Raw genomic sequence first — 20,787 nt, forward strand, 5'->3', positions numbered from 1 at the left:
TTGTGTATTCTGCCATTGCATATACTTGACCTCAAGGTGAGCTTTTGGTGGAGTTTGTTTGAGTGTGAGCCAAGGAGAGAAGGAAGTCCTGTGAAAACAGCCAGGACATAGGAGGGAGGGTGAGAGATGAAGGGTTTAATGCTGTGTGTTCTTTTCCTGGGGGGCAGAGTGAATACGATGTGTCAACCAGCTGGTTAAAAGGAAGAGGAACCTCTTGTGTTTGAAAATGCATGGGGACACACAATGCATCAAACAATTTCCTAAAGTAAAGTCAGCTGAGGCATACATTTTCCTGTTTAGTGGCGTTCAAAATAATATGCAACTGAGCTATACATCTACACACAGTAAAAAAGATTAATGTTTCATAACTCATGACATGAAACAACACACTAAGAATGGATTGTCCACGCTAATAGCTCCATGGATTGCGGCGAGATAGCGTCCGCAATCTGCCCCGTTTTAGCACAGTATCCACTAAGGAATTTGCACTGATTATATACCAGTGCTGACTGCTGACACGCCCACATAGTTTGGCAGCTGGGCGCACTTTGCCCTCGTTTAGCATTGATGTGAGTGAGCAGACAGGCCCGCCGTCAAGGGGGTAACACCTGTGCAGTTGTCCCCGGCCCAAGAGGGATGGGGAGGGTGGCACAGGGAGACAAACTTCTCGTACAAGAAAAAGACGAAGACTAAAGCAGCCACTGAAAATATTGAAAATTAGGCCCTATGTTCCCACAGTCCAATGGTCCCACAGCTTTATGTTCCCACAGCCTGATGTGAACCCACATTTCAAGTAATCTTACTATATAAGAGAAAAAAAGAATGTATGTTTGTGTCGGTATCACTCCTATTCTAACCTCGCCCTGTACCCTCACCCTGTCCCCTCACCCTAACCCTAACCCTAACCACCCAGCTGTGATGACTGAACCTAATCGACACTTTCAGGAACATAGGACTGTGGGACCATCAAGCTGTGGGAACATACGGCCTAATTTTCTAAATTTTCAGTGAAAAAAATAAAATCCTTTGAAATGTGGGAACATACGGCTGACCCCCTTATTTGCATAGTAATGGAGCAATTCCTTCATTTAAATACATTCAAATGGGCCAGGCGCACTGCCAGCACTGTCTGCTCCACAGGGCAGTTTCAGTGCAGTCTTCTTAAGCCCCTATCTCACTGGGCTGTGACTGTTTGCGACAAGTTGGAGATACAACATAGCGACAAAATATGCCAATTTGCGACAATTTTCACTTGCAGTCTCACTGAGTTGCTACTTACGACACGTTTGCGAATGTCCTTGCCGAGAGGTCGCATTTATGTCTCACGAACGTCTGGCGAGTGTCGCACGAACGGAATGTCAGTCTCATTTTTGTCTCAAAGCAGTCGCAATTTAGTTTCATATTTCGCCAAACACTCGCCAAACCCTTGCAAAGTTGTCTCACACTCCTCGCACTTTCTGACTCGCGGAGACTAAATTGAGAAGGGTTTGCGACGCGTGCGACACACCTGCGACGAATCTGAGACTGATTTGTCGCACACTTTTTTTGTACATGTTCAAAATTCATGCGACAGGACTGCGCGGCTCTGCGACTCATGCGAGGAAATTGAGACCTCCGCGAACGTTTGGAGACAGTTTAGAGACTCGTTTGCGAATGCAGTCTCCAACTTGTCGCAAACCGTCGCAGCCCAGTGAGATAGGGGCTTTAGCACATTTCCGCCCCTGCCCGAGCTCTGGGGATAGGGCGCTATTGTTGCGTCTAACTGTTACAATTTGTGTTGCTATGGTAGTTTCAGAGTGGAAAAAGTAAGTGGAGCAGTTTACCCCCTTGATTTCTCTGGTCTGTCTCAGTTTACCCCACACCTGGGGTAAAATGAGACAAGACAACTTTTTTTTAAACAATCATATTTTCACTGCCCTTTGTCTTGAATAAATTCTGCTAATGCCCATTTCTAGGAAACATCCTGAATTAATGGGAAATGTGTCAATCTGAGTGATAATTCATTTTAGCTCGCTTAGAGGGGAGCATTTACATTACCCCGTTCTACCCTACATCAAAGTTTGCATTCAAATGTTGTGGTTCACATGGTGTTGCAAAGTATACGGTTTGAAATACAAGGCTAAGCAAGGGTGTGTGAAGCTAAACAAGTAGTTCATTTGAATTAACAATCATGCAGGTGTGTGTGTGTGTGTGTGTGTGCCAGCTAATGCAAATTCTACGCCCAATTGGCTCCCGCTGAGGTGTTGGTATGCCTACTGTACGTCAGTGCACGCCTGCTTACAGTGGTGTACAATAACTTATCTGCCTGTTCCTGGGCACATGATAGCAGTGTGTCACCAGCAGACACTGTGTTCATTTAGATGAAGTGAAACCTTGTACACCCTGAGTGTCCCTGACAAGGTGGCAGTTAAGACAGTGTGGAGCCAACATGACTCACACAGACAGACAGACAGACTATTAATACCGTACGCTACTTTCCACCTTATCACATGACATGTACTCAATCACTTAATAAAAAAATGCAGACAGTAGGCCTACTCCGGGGTTTGCATGTACTGTATCTTATTTTAAGAGTAAATGCAATCGTATTTTTAATTTGTATTTAGTTTAACATTATGATTATGATATTGATAAAGTAAGTAAGTAAGTAAGTAAGTAAAGTTTATTTATATAGCGCCTCTCGCAGACCAGGGTCACAAAGCGCTTCACATTAAAAAAACACAATAAAACGACACATATACAGAGTCTGTTACAAAGAAGAGTTTCCTAAGAACGTACAAAATATAATACTATACAATATAATACAGAGTACATAGACGTGGATCTAGAAAGCCTGTTTGAACAAGTGCGATAAAGGTTCCTGTAAACCCCAAAATGTAAAAAAAAAAAATATATAATTACGTAAGGCTATATCAGAACAGCTTTAAATAAAAATGCTAATGACAAAAGCAGAAGACCCAGTTTCTTTCTTATTCAGGTAATTAGGTTTCAGTTCATAACAGTGGTGAAGAATAGACAGCAGCTAGCTAGAGCCTCCTCAGCGACCTAAATATGATGTTATCTTTTCTGAATGCATTTCTAAAATCAATTCACTAGTTATAAGTCTTTTTGTTAAATGACAAAAAAGAGAAAATGTAAATAGGAATAGGGGAGACCGGGGCTAGTAGGCACACTTTTTACTCTAGTGAGAATTGCTCATCACCTAAAGATCTTTCAATAGTCATTCCTACATTAAATCGAAGTTTAAGGTGTTGGCTTGAAATGTGTATCCCTCACCTTTTCTAACGTATTGTAATAAAGAAGAAATTTACCATCAAAGACAATCTAACACATTGTGACAACCAACCCCATCAAGGGGTCAGTTGTCACACACTATGGGGTTGTTTGTCACAATGTTACCTTAATGGGAACAATCTTAAAAAGAAGGCAAGAAAGCAGAAATAAATTTGAAAGTTTAATTTCATTGTCAAGTTGAAACATAGGCCTACATAACTGTATGCATCTTAACACAAAATGAGCAAGGAATAAACAAACAGGAAATCCAGATTAAGACCAGCCTATGTAACAACATAAAGAACAAAACAAATAGGTCTAACAATAATAGCCTACTCAACCACGATACACACATTCACTATCTGAGTTACAGTGATGGCAAATGTAGGGTCTGCTCACTAACTAAGCAGAGATTGTGTGCCCACTGGTTGCACATACAACACTTCTCCCATACCTCCCCTGAACGGGTGCTGGAGAACGTTTCCATACAAACCAAACACAAACTATCCTCTTCATCTGATCTCTTGTTTCTTCTTCCCCAGCTGGTGTGAAGTGCACTGGGGTGCAGTAGCCTTGGCAACTGATCTAGTTTGGGATGCACTAGGTCGTTTTGATTTTGTTGCCTTATTTTTCTTATGCATGCTAGCTCCCTTTTCCTGCTCTATTCTCTCCTTCTCCGGGGTGTCAGTGAGGAGAAAGCTTGACATTTTCTTTTGTTATTGGGTTCCTTTCCTGGCTGCACCCTTTGGATAACATGTGACAATCAACTTCCCCAAAAAATGTGACGACCAAGCCCAACTCGAATTTCTTGCTAGCATCAAGGCCAACAACCATCTGACTACTAATTAGCTTGCTAACAACAATCTAAACTATAGCTTACCCTTCACACTGTTATAGGGTAACAAGTGCTATGTTATAAACCCATTGTGCAAAAGCCTAGAAGAAAAATACTGAGGAGCTAAATATTTTCAATTTGACATGAAAAACACAAACAGTCCTTCACCTCAAATTCAGCAGTCTAACTCCAAGGAAGACTATGTTGGTGACCTGTGATCCCAATTCTAAATATTTACATACCAACATTTAACAGACAGCGCCTTCTGGTTCCGAGATATAACGATTGTGACAACCAACCCGTGTGACATATACCCCCGTTCTCCCCTACAGCACCACTGTTGGGTATTAGGATTGACCTGAAACTAGATTAGATAGGCAGGTGATTCTAACTGTACCATAACATGTATTCATTTATTTAAATATGTACTGAGCTAAATGCTGATCTGTTGCACTAGACTAGGAGTCTGAATGTGAAATTGATTGTGTTTATTGTCTCTGTTTCTAAATGACGACTGGTTGACCCACACTGAACCTGAGCCCTATTGGGACAATTGAGTTGTTTGAATGACTTTATAGCAACCTTACATGACTGTTTCATTGTCAAAAATATACTCGTCACAACCTCTCTGACTGAAGGGCTCCATTCCAGTTTTTATGACCTGGAACAGTATGTGAGAAGCCAAGTTGTATGCAGGAATAGAAAAGCTGCATGTGAACAGGTCGAGCTGGTCGGTTGAGTTCCCCGAAACCAAACTTGAACCACAACTACAACAAAGCCTTATGGGTAACAACACACTGAAAATATTTGACTGTGTTCCCAACACATGACAGATGTATGTAGGCCAAGTGTCGTACATATTGTACATATTTAGCATGCACTGCACATGGACCTGTAGCAAAAAAATCTAGATATTTCAAACATGACGCCACTCTCAACCCCTACACATCTGTGGTCCCCGGAGGTAGAGTTTTGTTGTTAGAAGGAAATAGTGCATTAGAAAAAGCTGGATTTAATGACGCACAACTCAACACATGCCTGAGTGGAGCTCTCAAATTGGAGAGTGCTCTGGTAATTGCGTTGGAGGGATGCTCTTGTACCACATGCTATCTTGCTTCCTGCAGGTGTAAAGCCAGGCAGGCCTTACATTGCTCGAAATAACTATTCAACATACAATTAATTTCAATAACAAGCAGTGCCAAGAAGTTCACAGAGGAAAAAAAAATAGAAACACTGTCTGTCTCAACCTTAAAGGCCCTGGAGCTAAAAAGTTATCCTAATAGATGTCGGCTATGAGTCATAAAAACAAAGTTAAGTTTAATGGGGATGTTTCATTCCCGAACACCCCAGTGTGCTCTCCGTGGCTTAATGATAGGCATTTAGGCTCTGGGTGTTGTGTGCTTTTATACACTCATTATATACTGTCTGAGGCACACAACAAACAGTATTCTAATGATGGCAAGCACAGATAGCTGTGTTCTGAGGTTATCAAAAATTAAATATACAGCTCCAGAAAAAAATTAAGAGACCAGTCGGGATTGTATTGAAAAAATGCTCTTATTGACAAAAATGTATTGGAAAATGGTAGAAATGTTGTCAGTATAGATTATATTATAAAACCACAATGTTCATTCTACTCAAACATATGCCTATAAATAGTAAAACGAGAAACACTGAACATTTGGAGTGCTCTCTTAATTTATTTTTCCCAGAGCTGTATATGCAGTGTGAGGTGAAAACCAGTCGTAAATGTTTCAGTCATGCCATTATTTGACACAAATGAGATAATTCTGTATTAAAATGAATGACACTTACACTATTGAATTAGTAAGAATTTTAATAATTTATGTACATTTTTAAGTACAACTTAAATAATGTATGTACACTGTCAAAAATCTAACAAATCTAGCATGTGTGGCTGCTGTGGTGGGAAAGAAGGAACAAACTTGAATAAATTAAATTGATTTGCACAATGGGTCCACCTTTCCTCGCTGCTCGGCCTGGTTGCCATGCCCACATAGATGCACACAGAGAGCAGAGGGTAAGGGAAAAGACATACATACTCTCTAGCCTATAGTTGTCTCTCACTTAAGCTAAAAAGCAAAAGAGCACTAACTAAAGACTCCCTGGTCCAAAAAAGGTAAATGTAGTACTTTTAAAATGTGGGCATTAACGAGGCAGACAAGGAGCACAGCAAGATTCACCATTCTGCTCGCTGATAAATGTCTCCAAAATGTCTACCTGTTGAGAATTGCACATTGGGCTCAAAGCCAAGCATGATCTTTTATTCAAGTCATGGCTCAAGATAGGAACAATTAACAGATCTCCTATTTTGGGAGAATTTATAGAACATTGGCTACCCTGTAAACAGCTGTGCAGTGTCTTGCTCAACACAATCAGAACAATGGTAAACCAAAAAGGCTATAGAGTGTGTGTATGGACTGAGACTTAAATGTCAAATCGTAACCACACCAACACACTGCTCCACTAATGATGTACTGAACTACTGATGATCTGCCAATTTTAATGATTTAGGTCTTCTTCATAATGGCATACACCGTCAATATTTCATTATTATTACCCTGCTGTTTTACCAATTACATCATCAACAGGCTCATTAGTTGCAGATCTGTTTGCATGTAGCACATGTTTAGGCATTAATGTGTAATATTTGTATACTTAATGAAGGAAAAGACTGCATTCGGAAAACACAGTAGATTTTTCATGTAAAAAATCTTGATGAATAAGCATTGTTCCAACAGTAGTGCAAGTGTGGCACTCGTGTCGAAGTCCTTAGTACTGTGAATCCACCCTTTAAAAACTAAAATAACAAATGTTTTTTTTAAATGTATTATTATTAGAGTAAAACATGGCTGTTTAGCTTTTCTTTATTCAGTGCAAAGCTGGTCATTAATTGCTAATCTTTCCCATTAATGATGGTAAAAACTAGAAAGTTGTCGTGTGTAAGTTGGGCAGAACATTTCCAATGTACTGTAAGAATGGACAATATGTTAAGTCTTATTCCTGAGAAAATGTCCGTTAGCAACTACAAAATGTCGCTAAATCAGTTCAATTGATGAACATAAGCTTATCACAGGAGTAGTTCATAGGGTGTGAGCTCTTCTTACGAAATTCAAATAAATCAGTGCAGAGCACCTGGAGCCACAGCCTAAAGACTGCAGCCTGATTATGTAAATATTATTATAGAAGTCCATTTCTGCATATCTCTGTCTCAAACTGACAAAAAGCCGTCGACCATCCAAATATAGATCTATCTTAACTTTAAATATTGTGTGGCTATGGCTGTGGCTTTTGTGAGCAGCATACTGTACCTGTAGCTGCTTCACAGTGAAGGCCTTCCTGTCATGTCTCCTCGCGTCCCGCATTTCTGTTAAGTTAACCTGTGACATAGACTAGCAGCTAGCTGGGATACAGTATGATGCACGTTCAGGTATAGCGTCATTGTCTCTATAAACCACATACAGTACATTGAATCCAGACTTGACAGAACCAGGAATCTGATAAATGAAGGCAGAAACTATCGGGTTTCATAGCTTCCGGCAAGTTCTGTTAAAACAGAAAGAGTTGGTCATATCTCAGCTAGAGAGTTTGCGGCACTTGAGTCCAAAAACATTTGATAATGCTCGCTTCTGTGCATAGACGTCAGTAGAGCTCTGACAAAAAGAAAAAAGCTCTGATAGGACCTTATCAAGGTTCTTTTCCTATCTGTTTGATGGGTACGAACAGTAGCATTCGAGTCATAACAACAATTCTAGAAACAGCCCTACCTACACTTATTACCATTGTTAACTCAATGGTTTTAAATGTAGTGAATGTTGTGTTCGAGGACAACACAGGAGCCAAAACAAAAAATGTCCCCCAAAAATGCGCTGTTGATTACAGTTAATGGTTGTGTTCACCCTGCGGTGGTTCATTTTTAGAGGATCATTTTGGTTCATCACAACCCGGCTATCATAAAGGCCTGTTTGTAGTTTTGGCCGTCAATAAAGAGGACGTAGATGTTAGTTTTAAATATCACTTGCACATTCAAATGTCTATTTAACTGGACATTCCAGTTCAGTTTTAGCAGAGACATTCAATATTAATTTTGAAACAATACATTGCCAATGTTATCGGCCTTTTGTTTTACGGATTAGGATTTAGGAATCGCCAGGGCAAACCTTGAGTTGTTGAATCATAAAACCTCTTGGCAGTGAAAATAGTTTTAATCAGAAACAAAGTAACACTATGAGGGGCTGATGATGAGGTATCGCTAAAAGGCCTCAGTTTGTCAGCTCTGGGAGGCAGGCATGACATCAAAGGAAGCCAGAAGTGTTAGTGCTTGGGACAGAGGTTCTTTTTTACGATTCAGGAAAAGAAAGAGTCATGTGTTAACAATGAGGAGCAGTTTCATTCCACTGCCTGCCCGCCCTGCCACTTTACATTAAAATGATCGCTGTGACCTTGATGCTCGGGCCACCATTTTGCTCAGAGTGCTATAGTTTGGTCAGCTGCTCACCACTTAATGAAAAGACAATGAAACATTCTGTGCTATTATGGCCTACTGCTAATGCCATAGGCCTAGTGGCTTTTTTTTTACATTAAGACCTCTGGTCTGTGTAATCTATCTGCACATGGGGACTTTAATCTGCCCCAGTGCTTTCAAAAAAATTGTAAAAACAATAATTTCCGGCAGCCATGCATTTGTTATTTTAACAATATAGCTACTAATCCAGTTTGAGTGTTCCCACAGTATCATTGCCTCGCTGTCTGATTTCACTCAGGTAGTCATAATGGCATCTTAACTCCTTTGTCTGGGGCCTAAATCAAATTTTAATGCCAAAATCTATGTAGAAGTACAAGGTAGTAGCTTACATTTGAAAGCTAACCTAGCAGCTACTTAGCATATCAGGGTTTTTCCTGGCTCAGAATGGGCCTTTGGAGGGTCAGTATGCGACCAACTTTTTTTGGGGTCGCGACTATGTGCAACAGTAAAGGCAAACGGTTTGTGTATTTTAAGAGGGTTTGGGGTTGGAAGAGGGCAGTTTCTGTCCAGATAAAGAGCATTTCAGTCAGCCTGTCAATCACTGTGTTACCATGGAGCTCACTGACACTTATGAAATCACAATAAACAACCTGTAGATATGAAGTCAAAATACTAATAATGACTAGGCCTACCTATTTAATACTGTAATTGTTTCTAATTGATCTAAACCATGGAAATTGCAAGAAGGTAGGGCTGCTTGATTATGAAAAAATCATAATCATAATTATTTTGAGTAATCACATTGTGTTATCATGATTAATAAAGTCAGTTAATCATTGATTTGCATTTATTTTACTTTTAACAAGGTTTTTTTCTAATAACACCATGACTTTGGACTTTAAACAAAGGCCTAATTGAACTGAAAACAGGGAGAATAGAAATAGGCTAAATAAGTGAAACATATTTTTAATAATTGAATAAAATAAATATGTCAAAATAAAAATAACCAGTTGTAAATGGTGTTGATAGGGCACGTCTTTTGATAGCATTAAATGTAAGGGCATGATTTATTTATGTCAAGGAGCAGGGTGGATAGGCAGCTGCATTGTAGTGTTGACAGTTGTGGTGGCAGGAGTCAAGGAGCTTTAAACCGCCTGTTTTTTATTCAGTGATTGCTTGGTCATAGACCACTATGATTCGACTTAAAGTGAATAAACAAATTGGTCGGGATGTTAAAGCTCCCATATTATACACTTTTCGGTACTATTATACACCATATTATATGGTCTTAGTGGTCACTAATACATTTTTCTTTAATTGTTTGCTGAAAAAAACTTTCAGATAATTTATTGTACTATGCTGAAGTTCAGCTAATCTCACAATGGCCTATTTTTTAAAAAGAGCTGCAGCTCCCCTCGTAAATATACAATCTTTGCGCTGCCCCCGCCCCCTGTCCGGAAGCGAAGCCAGATACGCCTCGCCCTCTGTCTGTCAGGGCCGTGGACCAATAAGAAATAGGGGTGTGGGCTGCACAGTGGAAGCTTCTGGCTTTCCAGTTTGTGAGGTCAGAAAAGGGGAAAATTCTGACTGGAGTATATTGGGTGGGGGAGGGGTGGTGGTTTCAGAAAGGGGGATTGTGAGAAAAGGAGAGTGTTATTTTAAAAAATATTTTGGCAGTCTCTAGGCACACTGTGGACCCATGGATATGTTAGAACACATTTAAAAAGTGCATTTAGCATAATATGTGACCTTTAAGAGGTGCAGATCAGGTTGTATATGCCTTTTTTTCTCTGTCTGTCTCTCTCTCTCTCGGTCGCGTATGTCACGTTACTCGCGTGTCTATCTTGCACATTATTTTAGTTTGTTGTGAGTCTGAAGTGTTTTCAGTCAACACAATTAGTTTTACCTTTATTCTCGTCATCTAGAAGTTTTTCAAAACACCCGGCAATGCGTAAAGGTGAGAACACACCGGGCGCGTTGGGTGTGGTGGCGGCGTTGAAAAATCCTATTTTTGCATAGGGAACCATTGGTTTAGGCGCGAGGATCCGTTGGCCACGGCAAAGCGGCGCTTTGGAAGCGTTACCAAAGCATCAACGCGCCAGCAAAGCGTCAACGTGCCATGAAAAAAGATGAAAAAATTTAACTTTCAACGCTCCGTTGCGTGACGTTTAGCCGCGTTGGCCAATCAGCGGTGAGCTTGACCCGACGTCACAGACACGAGGACCGGAGGCGGAGGACAACACAGGCAAACACCGAGGAGGGAATGTATTTACGGCTGGCTGCCTGGTGCTGTATGAAGCAGCTCGGGGTTACAAGACGGAGAACGGAGTATATTGGGGGGGAGGGGTGGGGGTTTCAGAAAGGGGGAGAGTGAGAAAAGGAGAGATTGTTATTTTTTAAAATATTTTGGCAGTCTCTAGGCACACCGTGGACCCATGGATATGTTGGAACACATTTAAAAAGTGCATTTAGCATAATATGTGACCTTTAAATAAATTGCTCCAGAAAGAAATGTCACTTTGAATAGGATAATGTTACGCTACAAACCACAACCACTGCACTTTGTAACAGCATAGCATACAGCAATGCTGTCGTCTCCACTCCGATAGCATATTACTGCGCAACTGAAAAAAACGACGATCATAATGAGTTAAGCTACGTTTCCTTCAAACTGCATCACAGTTGAAGGAAACAAAACAGACACACGCAAAGAGTGATGTTAAAGACTGGCGTAAATATGAAGGTGTATTGAACTCTGAGATCCTATGTAGTATAAATGTGCAAACATTTTAGAAATCGGTTCATCCTAGCCTGAGAAAAGGCAGAAAGAGTGTTTTATGGTCTCAGTGTCTAACACATCACACATGGGAAAATGTAGTGTTAGGATTAACAGGACAGCTGGGCCAAGAGAAGACTGAGGGAAGATAAGCCTCATTCATTATATTATAATAGCGATGTAATACTGATTGAACACCGGTTCTGTATGGGTGAAGTATTCCTTTAAACTTCAGCTTGCCATTAGCAGGGCACATACATTGAATTTGAAACTCAGTTTCTTGAAAGTTAAAGATGACTCCCACTTTTATCTTTCATGCTAAATGTTACGCTCATCCAAGCCTTTAAAGGACTGCATCAGCCAGCCATTTTTTACTTCATTTTTAATATAATAATATGTATATTTTATATGTACATTTATGCATCTAAAAAAGGGAAAAGTACGATATCTCAGTGTGATTCAAAACCACTTCCGTTCTGACAAAAGGGCTCCTATTAAGCAATGAATGATAAGATGTCAGTTCACCCATCTTGGGGTGTACTGTAGATGGTGTGTGATGAATAATGCAGCTTTTAAATTTTCTGAATTGAACTGAAAGCTGCATTTGCAGGGTCTCTAATATTAGCCTTGTGTTCCAGAAGACTGCTGATATAATTATAAAACCTGATTGCTCTCCATCTCTGCCATCATCTCTGACGTGTTGTTTACCAAATACAAATCAAAGGGCTAATAGACCCGCATCCACCTGCTCACTCACCTGCATATAAATGGGGATATTTAGCAAAGACAAAAGCCGCATCCCAAAGTATAATGTGAGTGAGTGGGAGAGATATATCACAAAGAAGGGAGAATGTTCCGGGGCCACTTCCTCCTTTCCCCTGCTCGTCTTTTTATTTCCTTCATGCATTTAATTAAAAGAACCAAATAGGCTGATCACTTTAACGGCATATGACCCATGCACCAATACTGAGCCAAGTTTAGACTTTTTTAAGCAGTTTCCCACTGATAGGGCCGTTGCAATATCCCAATTCCTCTGCGATTGATAAACAGAGATACATGCTTTATAGCTTCAATATGTTGCTTTTTGTTTGTTTTTAAAGTACTAACCAGGATGTTAGCCCCTCCCTAACAGCAGTTGCTATAGGAGCATGATCCCAAACGCGCAAGTAGAGCAGACTTCATATAACTATAAGAACATAAATATCATAAATAAAAAAAGCACAACCGACTTAACACCTGAGTGTCTGCAACATGTCACCATGAGGCGTCAACAACGGTTAAAGGGCCTACTCTAAAATTGCTTGACTGGATCAAAAAGACAAGTCACCTTGTTTGGGTCCTGTTGGTCTCCAGCTGTTAAAATATGCCCAGGATGTGACATACAGTATCTGGGTGCTGCAGTGTTGGTAGGTCAGAAAATGCCTCCAGGAAAAGAAAGTTTAAAGAAAATAAAGAAACAATGCACACAAGCTTTTTTTGATGTACATATTATTAGTATTATGGGTCCTGGTGGGGAAGTTAAGACGAAAAGCCATTTTAACCCTTTGGTGCATGAATTATGATAACCTTAGTCTGGAGTTTTTTCTAAAGTTTTTTTTTATTCTTCTTAAGGCATGAAAAAACAAAATACAACAAATTTTTTTTAAAACACACTTTTCTTTTTTTACAGAGTGTTTTACATTCCCACTCTGGTGCACTGCATGCGTTTGAGTTTTCAACTGTGTTATTATGTATTATTATTATCTGGTATCAAACTAGTGAATAAAATGATATATTATGTAAAAAAACATAAAATAATATAAATGTGTAATGCCTGTTCACATATTTTAACATATTGTAATTTTGATTGCATTAAATTGACTTCAAAGCAAAAACGTTGAACCATTTTTTCCATGAACCTTTTCCATAAACGTAACAGAACAACATTGTCCATCAGCCCTTTTTCAGATGTAATTCAGCAGTACAGTCACTTTAGTTTGACTGACTGGTACATCACTTCACCAAGTCTATCTGCTATGAAAATTGGCAAAGCACCCAGCATGCTTTGTTTTTTTCGTGTACATGCAGCATTATGGCATCTGTTTGCATTTTTTCCTCCGGTGAGCAGAGGCCAGTTAGCCTGGAAATCCAGACCCTGATATCTTGAACGATAGAGGGTCTGGCCACGATCAATAGTAATTCCCAATTGGATAGCACTACAACCAATTAGAGCAATGAGCAAGGTGACGTGCCCCGTTCGTTTAGCGAACAGCGGGATTAACTGTTAAATTAAACTTTTGCTGTGGTCGGTCGGCAAAACAGAACATTAAGTGTCGAGGCCAAAGCCGTCTCAAACTCAAACAACATATCCACAGCCATCTTTGATGTTTACTATCACAGGCTACGACGGCGCATGCCCAGCACTCCATCACCCGGTTACGTCCGCCCCAGAGCACCATACAAAGGGCTCTGGCCCGCCAATATCAGATACAACCAATTGAAACGTGAGTCCGGATTTCTGGACTTTTTGAAAAAGCTTCAATGGAGAGTGTCCAGACCAACAGGCGCAGCAAATTTAATTTGCCAGCGCCTAGTGGCAGGTCTGGAAATGCAAGGCTAGAGGCCAGTGGCTCCCACAGTCAAACCTGATCTCAGGGGGATGGCTTGGACACTTCTCTGCACTTCAAAGGAGGTTGGGGTGGCACTGGGTCTTCCTCTTCTCCGTGTCTGGATGGGACTGTAACCCTTATTTTTAGTCGGTAGCATACTCCGGTCTCTTCTGGATGGTGGGAACATTCGGGTTACAATAAATAAGTAGGTACAACTGTTCTCGGCGTTTATCTTCTTTAATTAAATCCAACACGCCAACACAGTAGTCTTGCATGTGCTCGTTCACTACTAAACTGAATCCCCCACTTAACTGTTCCCCCCTAAAACAAGAGGTGGTTAGGAACTAATATCTTGGTAATAAACAATATCTATTGAAATGTTATCCAGAACATGCATATATTAAATAATAATAAAATAATATTAATCAGCAGTATAATTTAAAGGAGAATGAAAATAATGAAAAAAATGTGAATTATAAGATTAGATTAGAGAACCTGCATTTATCAGCGCACAAGCTACAGATGCCTTGAAATGCAGAAGATTCTTCTTTTCCAAAGGTGCCAGGCATTCACACTGGTCACATCCAAGAAGTGAAAGAACACTTGCATGTACCACCATTTGTTTTTTGCGTCTGTGGGGGGTACATTGCGACAAGTTGATCCATAAGACCTACTCCTCCCATGTGCTGATTGTACAGCTTCACGGCAAAAGGCCTGGGGACGTTAAGCATCTCTTTTTCTTTCTTGTTCCATCTCTGGGCCACATGTGATGGGGACGTGCCAGCGCAGGAGGAGGCCATGTGGATCACTGAACTGTCTAACCAACGTGTGACAGTGATGTTTTCAGCATTGGTGACATCAGAGCCAGCTCCTCTTCCTTCTGTTCAGAGTTAGTTTTCACTGTTCAGTTTCAGCTGTGCTCCCTGGAGCCTGTTCTTTCTGCAATGTGCCAGTGCCATAGGTGCTTTGTTCCCTGAATGAGGGGAATGGTGTAAAATCAGTTGTCAAAAAACACCTTGTGATTCTTCTGCTGTATGTCATCACAGAGGCGCATGACTACATCTGGTAGCCATTCTAAATGCACTGACCTGACCACGTCCAGCTACACCCTGATACACTTCAAATCCGTACACATATCCAGAGAACCCTGCTCTCACTCATACTTTAACACCCCAGGTTTTATACTGCTTGAGAGATTAGCGGCCCTTGAAGGGAATCATTTGCTCATCAATAGATTGCCGTTCTTCAGGATTGACTGCTGAATGGAAGGTTTTTCTGAAGTGCACTTCTCACTGGTCGGATTTTGAAGAGCCTATAATCATTTCCTGGCTCCTGTCGGGAATAATCAGCAAAGTGAATGAACCTCAGAATCTGCTCCAATCTGTTCACTGGCATGATATTTGCTATCAAAATCAAGACTGAGCCCTTCCTCTGCTGACCAGTACATTCTTGATCTTGGGTATCTGATGTATGACATGGCCATATTCATTCCCAGGAATGTCTTCATTTCATTTGTTGTCAAGGCCACATTTTCTTTTCCTTTTGGAATGCATACATGTTCGTATTTGTATGTAATGTCCCACTTTTTAATTACAAAATCTTTCCTTCATTCCAGGACATCATTACTTAGGACAACCTCCATAGGTATTTTCTCTACTCTCCTTGGGCACAATTTATTAATTTCCCTCAAATTCTTCTGGATTATTGGTTTGTAAATAATCTAATCTCAAGGACTGCCCTCTACTTCCTTTTGTAGAACCTTAATTGTTTATCAAATGTAAACTGTGTTTGCCTGTAATTTCCTCTCAGTTGTTGTTTCCTCACTGGATCATTGCATCGAAGAAAGTTCTTTTTAGCAATTTTTCGTTCATTCCACAGTTTTTGGAGCTCAGAAAAAGAGAACTCTGGCTCGCAATCTCTGCATTGCCACTGGCGTCAGGATTTGCTCACAAGCACAGCCATCTTCAAATACTTATTTTACCTTTTGGGTTAAATCTTCGTCTTCATCATATGGTAAACCCATGATGACGATCGTCACATTAAGACCGTATTTGTTTGGAGCACTTGAGGTGTTTGAATCAATTTTCTCCTCCAGCTAATCCAAGCGCGATTTAAATGCATCGATTTCCAAATCAATGTTGTCTTTTATTTCTTTAACACACTTCTTAAATTTGACCAAATATACACTCACCGGTCACTTTATTAGGTACACCTGTTCAGTGGCTTATAAAAACAAAAAGCTAATCAGCCAATCAAATGGCAGCAATGTAATGCATTTAGGCATTAAGACGTGGTCAAGACAATGTACTGAAGTCAAACTGAGCATCAGAATGGGGAAGAAAGGGGGTTTAGGTGACTTTGAACATGGCATGGTCGATGGTGTACGGCAGGATGGATCCATACTTTCATGTTGTTTACGCCAAATTCTGAACCTGCCATCTGAATGTCGCAACTGAAATCGAGACTCATCAGACCAGGCATGATTTTACAATATTCAATTGTCCAATATTGGTGATCCTGTGAGAATTGTAGCCTCATTTTCCTGTTTTTAGCTGACAGGAGTGGCACCCAATGGGGTCTTCTGTTGCTGTAGCCCATCTGCTTCAAGGTTGGTCGTGTTTTGCGTTCAGAGATGGTATTCTGCATACCCTGGTTGTAACGAGTGGTTATTTGAGTTACTGTTGCCTTTCTACCATCTCAAACCAGTATGCCCATCCTCCACTGACCTCTGACTTCAACAAGGCATTTTCGACCACACAAATGCCGCTTACTGGATATTTTTTCTTTTTCGGACCATTCTCTGTAAACCCTAGAGATGGTTTATAATGAAAATCCCAGTAGATCAGCAGTTTCTGAAATACTCATACCAGCCCTCCTGGCACCATCAACATTGCTATGTTCAAAGTCACTTTTCACCCCTTTCTTCCCCATTCTGTTGCTTGGTTTCAACCTCAATAAGTTATCCCGTCCAGGTCTACATGCCTAAATTTGTTAACAAGAAAATGAACCGCTGTACCTAATAAAGTGGCCGGTGAGTGTACAGCATAATTCAAAATATTGACTGCACCATCCCAACAGGGTTTTTCATGAACCAGCAGTCAGACCAACCTTTTGATACTTGGCCAATTGATTCATTTTGACTCAAGAGATGTGCTTCATTCTTTCCCTAGCAATGACACTTCCTCTGTATAAATATGCACACAGCTGGACTGTTCACTGGATGGGATTCAAGTTCTCTGAGAATGTGCAGGCAAAGGGTCTTGGCTGGACACCAGATAAGTGGATATTTCACCATGTGCTTAAAACAGAACTGTGAACAGATCCAGAACCAGCCAGGGCCCTTTCATTGTCACTGCTCAAAAGAGGACCAACGCAATGCACGTGCCAGAATAGCAACGCAATAAAACATAGTTGCTACGTTTTTCCAGCCATGTTATTTTCAATAGCAGCCATTCTACATCACTAAATGTTTCAATGGTTTTGGCTTCTTTCATCAGCTGGTTGTGTATTTGATGTATTTGCACATTGTACATTGGGTTTTTGTTGTTGTTTTTCGCATTGCATTTGTTTGACTCGACTTGATTGTGAATGATGGTCACCCCTCAATGATTTATAACTCATCCATTCCCATTCAAGCTCTAGAATTATTATGCTAATGTATTTGCAATGCTGCATCTGCAAGGCTTTACGCCAGACAGGGGCTTTGCTCATATTATTATTTTTCCACTACCTTAAGAGGAAACAAACAGCTTAGGGATATCTGCCCCCACCCCCACCTCCCCCTGTAGGAAGTGCGTTGATCAGGGTGCTTAAGCAGATAATTTTCAGGGAAACCAATTGGCAAATTATTCTTATAAAGCAGAATAAGAATTAATAAAACGGCCCAAAAATAATCTAACTTTGACCTTAATAAATGCAGTTTTGGACATGGTTAAGTGAATGTGGAGAAGAAATGGGACAGCAGAGATGTAGAAAAAAAATCAATAACAACATGAAAATGTGGACTGAAACAGCAAACAGTTGAGTTTGTGTAAGGGGAGAAAATGAGTTTGACCAGAACTGATGTTATTTATGACCATGGGAACATTTTCGTTCTTGTGTCACAACAGTCCCTAATTGTGGGAAATTCATTACTTAGAAAAAATAATGTGGCTCTTTTTGAAAAGAAATGCACCATAGTCCAGTCAAGGAAAACAAAATGAATCTTCAGGGTCAGGTCTGTAATATGAGGGAAACATATAGCGGTTTCTTCCTCTCTAAACCCCAAAAAGACGAGTGCACATGCCCGGACACAAAGGTTTGTAGAGATTTATTTGGTCATAGTATGGAGAATGTATTGTTTTCTATAGAGGGGAATTAGAGATAATCTTTTCTATGTTCTAAGAGTATTCGACTGATTGGTGTTGAGTCACTTAAAGGTGAAGTCAGCAATGCTGGTTATTGCACTTGTCAAAATCAGTGAATATCTCCTCACAATCCACAACCTGTCCATACTAATCCAGTTTGTATACAAAGCCTAGGCTCTGTAAAGGGGCATGTGTTTGTGTGTGTGTTCAGGTAGCCAAGGAGATATTCACTGATTTTGTCAAAAGGTAATTTTGACAAACGTTCTCAAGAATCGCTGACTCCTCTAAAATTCTCCATGCTCAACCATTTTTCCTAGATATTCTATGTATCCAATTCTCAGTTGTTGTGAGTGCTTTAATCATAAAAATGAATAATCATGCTTTAGTTAGTAGAAGCAGAGGGGAACAAGTGACTGTCATTGTCGGCTAAACATTTTCCAGATACAGGGTTTTGTGACATGGCAAGTCAAATGAATTGTATTTATCCAGCCCAGAATCACAAGTAACAACTTGCCTCAGGGGGCTTTTACAATCTGTGCAGCATAAGACACCCTCTGTCCTTAGATACACCCCCTTCCCCTCTCAAAAAATAAAATGCCTTCAGAAAATGAAATGATAGAAACCAGATCTGCTAAAGTTCCCGTCGACTCTAAAATATGTTTTGCTTACCGTCATTTCACTGGGATGTTTGACCCTTGCTATTTAGAATGATGTACGTAGAGGCGGGCATTTGAAGTTTCATCTGTTTTCACATTCATACAATGAAGGTGAAAGTTTCTTTATTCTCACCTTAACCCTCATGCCCCGTTGGTGGAGATTTGTGTATCTGGGGTTGCATTTTTTAGATAATTTTGGCTGTGATTGTTCCCTAGCCATAAAATTTGGTAAGGAGGTGTGTTTTCCAATGAAGTTAGGATATTCTGAGTTTCATCCATATCTACTTCATTTTGACTGTGTGAGATGTTTGTTACACTACACGATTTGTACCATTGACTTCCATTATAACAAAAAGATTTGACCCCCACCCCTTAAAATTAAAGTGAAAATAATTTTGACTGTAAATTCCCATTTCTCTGTACTAAACTTGATAAACTTATGTAAAAATAAGGTCAATAAAAAAAATGCCCCATTTTATTTGATTCCTTGGCAATGGCAAGATAAAAATCAGAATTTATATAATTTTTTGCCTTCATTTTGAAGGTAAGGCATCAAATTTGAGGTTTTAACTCATTTCTTTTGATTTATTCATTTCATATGGTCTCAAACCAAGGAACAAACATGCCAAATGAAACAAACGAGAAAAAAATGGAAATTTTCATATTTTCTGTCAAACTTCAGGATTACTGGCCACTGTGACAAAAAATCTAAAGAAAAATGTCAAAGGTGTTCTGATATGGATAGTATAGACTGATGTCTGCATGTCCATGACAAAATAAGATTGTGTGTATGTGTGTGTGTGTGTGTGTGTGTGGGGGGGGGGGGGGGGGTGTGTGTGTTTGCATGGGTCATACGATATTAGGGCTGCAAATCTGTACCCCTTGTAATTTCTCTCCTCTCATACACACACACACACACACACACACACACTCACAAAAGCTGTTATTTTGTAGTTTTAGTGAGTGGTTATCATAAACTCATATTTTTAAATAAAGATGATGATAAAAGAGGTGATAAAATGGGTCAATTTTACTATTCTTTCATTTTACCAAATTGCATTGTGTTTTCTGCAGTAAAATGGGAAATCAGAGGCAAAACATTTTTTTCACTTTAATTTAAAGGTGGGTTGCCAAAAAGTTTTGTTATAATGTAAGTCAATGGTAGAAATCTAACTTTTTTTATTCAATTTGACATTATTCAAAAAGTAATAATGACCCAAATTCAATTTTCTCACCTATTGTTCAGATGGGTGAGCCGGTGATACTAATAATAAAAGTTAAAAAAAAAGTTTTCAAAAAAGCGGTTGGTGGTACACAGCAACGCAAACTTCCGCGTTTGGTGTGGACAGGGGCGCAACTACCCACTTTCTGGGGGGTATGCAGGCACTTAGCAGGCCCCCCCCCCCGCCCGCCCCAATTACATACTTTTAGAGCAGGTGATCGGCTGAACCATGACATGTCTGCCTGCACTGATTCTCCCAAAAGTAAAGGACACAGTGAATAACAGGTTGGCAAAAAAAATTGTGATTTGAACATGTAAAATGGGCAATTTGGTGAACTCTGGTGAAGAGAATTAAAGAAAAAGAAAACTTTTATTTCAGTTCAAATGAATATTGGAAACACCAGCTTGTTGATAAAACTATTTTTTCAAGTGAATGAGAGAGAAAATGCATTAAATAAGACAAAAAAACTTAGAGCCACCAATCTATCGCACCAAATTCCCTTACAATAAACTATTATATACTCTCTCTCTCTCTCTCTCTCTCTCTCTCTCTCTCTCTCTCCTGTAATACTGTATGTGTAACTTACACACTATGAGATATTTGA

The sequence above is a fragment of the Ammodytes marinus genome (assembly GCF_949987685.1).
Source record: "Ammodytes marinus genome assembly, chromosome: 10".
Lineage (NCBI taxonomy): Eukaryota > Metazoa > Chordata > Actinopteri > Uranoscopiformes > Ammodytidae > Ammodytes > Ammodytes marinus.